Raw genomic sequence first — 3,913 nt, 5'->3', positions numbered from 1 at the left:
CGGGGGAGGGGGGGGGGGGCGGGGAGAAAATGGAGGGGGGGGGGGGGAGCGGGCTCCGCCTCCCCGCCTGATGAAATCCCGCCCGGGGAAAGCTGGCGACCGCTCCGCCGCCGCACTTTCGTCTTTTTTATGTTTTTATTTATTTATTTTTAATTTTTAATTTATTTTATTTTTGCAGGGCAGATTCGACACCGCGGGGGAGGGAAAGAGGGGGCGCATGCGCGGGGCGCTGAGGGGGCGCCTCAAGGGTTGTGGGGGGGTTCCCGCGCCCCTCGTGTGGGGCGCTGAGCACCACAAAGTGGGGTTACTGCACCCCAAATTGGGGTTCCTGCCCCCGAAAGTGGGGGTCCTGTCCCCCCAAAATTGGGTTCTTGCACCACAAGGCGGCGTTCCTGCGTCCCGAAGCGGGGTTCTTGCACCTCAAAACGGGGTTCCTGCACTCCCCAAGTGGGGTTCCTGCACCCTAAAGTGGGGTTCTTGCACCCTAAAGTGGGGTACCTGCCTTCCAAAGTGGGGTTTCTGCACCCCACAGTGGGATTCCTGTACCCCCAGACTGGGGTTCCTGTACCCGAAAGTGGGGTTCCTGCCCCCCAAAATGGGGTTCCTGCCCCCCAAGTGGGGTTTCAGCACCCCAAGTGGGGATCTTGCACCCCAAAACGGGGTTCCTGTACCCCCAAAACGGGGTTCCTGCCCCTCAAAGTGGGGTTCTTGCACCCCAAAGTGGGGTTACTGTACCCCAAAGTGGGGTTCCTGCCCCTAAAAGTGGGGTACCTGTACCCCCAAAATAGGGTTACTGTACCCCCAAAGCGGGGTTCTTGCACCCCAAAAATGGGGTTCTTCGACCCCTAAAGTGGGGCCCCTGCTCCCCCTAAAGCAGGGTTCTTTGCACCCCCAAAGTGGGACATTTGCACCCCCTAAAGCAGTGCTCTTGCACACCAAAAGCAGGACTCTTGTACCCCTAAAACACACCTCCTGCACCCCCAAAACTGGTTTCCTGCAACCCCAAAGCCGACCCTTTCCATCCCCAAAGCAGGGCTCTTACACCCTCAGAGCAGGGCTCCTGAACCCCCAAAACTAACTTCCTGGATCCCCCAAACTGGGCCCTTGCTGCCCCAAAGTGGGACTTACACCCCCAAAGTGGGACTCTTGAACCCTAAAACAGGCCCCTACCACCCCAAAGCAGGCTTCCTACACCCCCAAAGCAGGATTCTTGCACCCCCAGCATGGGGCAGCCCCTGACAGAGCACTGCATGCCGCTCAGGGGGGGCTGTGTTGGTTTTCCAGCCCGCTGCGGTGTTTTTGCTGTGAAAGCTTTGTAGGTTTTGGCCCAGGCCGCCAGTTTGCTTTTCCCTGATCCCCGGCCGCCCCTCAGCCGTGCGGGGCCCCGGGGGCTGGTGGCTCTGCCCCGTGCCACAATGAGAGAAAAAAATAAAAAATTAAAAATTAAAATAATAAAATAATAATAAAACAATCTACCAGGTGCCACAACCCTGTGCTCATCCCAGCAGCGATTTTGGGGTGCTGAGGGGATTTTGGCTGCTCCCTGTCCCTGTTTACAGCCCCGACCTCCTGGCGATCGTGCCCGGGTATTTATTTATCTGCGGGCTGCCTGGCGCGGCCCTGTTGCCAGCATTAATTGGTATTTTTGCCTGGCTGCAAATTGCTGTTTTCGTCTCGCTGCCGCACCTCCTCAGAAGCGGGCGGCGTTTTGGGGGGAAATGGGGCTACAGATATATGGGGCTGCAAATGTATGGGGCTGCAAACATGGGGTGCAAACACATGGGGTGTAAACGCGCGGGGTGCAAGGGCACAGGGCTGCGAATGCATTGGGGTTGCAAACATATAGGGCTGCAAAATCATGGGCAGCACACGCACGAAGCTCCTCAGTTTCGCAGAGCTGCACGCAAAATCCCTGGGGCCGGGGGTGCAGAGAGCAGCCGAGACCCCCCCCCCCCCCCAGCCCCTGTTTTTGGGGTGCTCTTCCTGGGGGGTGCCCACGCCGGGGGACTGCAAGGGGATCGCTCCCCACTGGGAAGCCCTGGAAGAAACGGGTGGGGGAGGCAGGGAGGGAGGGAGAGAGAGAGGGAGGGGGCGGGGGTTCCTTTTGGGGCGGAAAACGAGGGAAAAAATAATAAATAACGCCCCAGAGGCAGCGCCGGGCGGGTGCCGCTAGATGGCAGCGGCCCCTCGCGGCCTCCCCGCCGCCACCACCGGCCCTGCCAAGGGGGCCCCGAGCCCCCAAATCCGCCCCCACCCGGCTCCTCGGGGGGGGGGGGGGGGGTTCTTCTTTTTTTAATTATTTTTCTTATTCTTTTTCTTCTTTTCCTTTTCTTCTTCTTTCTTCTTTTCTTCTTCTTCTTCTCCTTTTTTTGTGTGTCTTCTTTTTAGAAGAAGACACACAAGGTTCAAGATCATTTCCCAGCACCGGGGGATTTTTAGGCTGGCAGCAAACTATGCAGGGCCTGAGGCATGCGTGTCCATGGCTTCAACTCCACAGAGCTGCATTTTTTCCCCTCCAAAACAGGGTGCCTGCATCCAGCCTCTTTCTGGGCAGGCACACCGGGTATGGCTGAAATTCGCCCCCCTCCTGGGACAGGGCTTTTTTTAGACCGAAATAGGAAGCACAAACCTCACCCTGAGCTTCCTCTAGGGTTTGGTTCTTCCTAGAAGTTTCTCCTTGCCGGAAATTTCTTTTCTGCACCCCTGGCCCTGACCCAACCCAGTGCTCAAGCACTCGCTTAGCTTCAAACCCCTGCACCCACATTGGGGCTTGCTTGCACGGGGACCTCATCCCTTTGGTCACACCTGCCTCGTAGCTCGGCCCCAGCTCTGGCTGTGCCAGAGCTCAGGTAACTCAAATGCCTATCGATTAAGGAGGGCCTTTTTAGCTTTTTATTAAAAATAATTCCAAACTTGCATTCCAGTATTTATGACTCGTGTCTCCAGCACTTTGCAGTGATTCAGGCTTGACTTTTAATTGTAACACTTTGGTTAAAGCCTCTTCTGCCTCGGCGCCTGATCCCACACAGCCTTGAAGTTTGGGTCCAAAATGCACCTTGGCTTGAAAACCTCCTCCAGCAAGGCATTTGGGAGAAGGAGCAGCAGGAGGTGGCACTTCGGGGCTGGCCCCCATGGGATCCAGGGGTCTGCTGCCTTGGGGTTTGGTGTAGAAACACGAGATCTTGTGCGTTATGGGGACTTCCTTCAGTGTTACCCTCCTGGTGCCTGACTGGAGCCTTGAAGGTGGCATGCGAGGGATTTTTGTCCTTGTAATCCCTTTGTCCCCAAGCCCACCACAAGCAGAGGGCCCCAGGTGGGTGCTGCGATGTCAAATTTGGTGCTCAGCCCATGAGGGTTAAGCGTGCATGTGGCAAGCTCAAGACCTGGCAGTCCTCACTCTCACTGCTTGTGAGCAAAGAGACAACTCCATCTGGGTCCATCCCTCCCCTGAGCACTTAAAGGAAATCCATATTTTCCATCCAGCCTCTGGTGGGACAGGCCATCGACCACATCAAGGCCTTCACCCCGTGGCTGGAGGGCGCTCGGAGCCCACTGGGATTTCCAGGTGCCCCCAGGGGCTGCGGTGCCTCTGCTGGGAGCCTGGGTGCCCCTGGGGACCGAGGTGTCCCCTGAGATGTGCAAGCACTTGGTGCACAGACCCTGAGAGCAGTCGTGGCCACCAGTGCAATAACCACTGCCCTGTAGGACTTAAATAGAAAATATTTTCCCAGCTCCTGCATTATTTTCCCCCAGAGGCATAAATATTCATTTTATTCATTATCTGTTTTCAACATCTCGGTGGCTTCCTTGTTCCACCCACCACCATGAAAGCCCCTCACCCTGTCAACCCCAAAATTGTCACACCCAAAGAGGGACCGTGTCTTCTTTCTTCCCGGTGGGAAAAGCCACCTCC

This window comes from Anas platyrhynchos, chromosome 2 (assembly GCF_047663525.1).
Source record: "Anas platyrhynchos isolate ZD024472 breed Pekin duck chromosome 2, IASCAAS_PekinDuck_T2T, whole genome shotgun sequence".
NCBI classification, from domain to species: domain Eukaryota; kingdom Metazoa; phylum Chordata; class Aves; order Anseriformes; family Anatidae; genus Anas; species Anas platyrhynchos.
The sequence above is the reverse complement of the archived record's forward strand: the minus strand, read 5'-3'. Positions refer to the sequence as shown.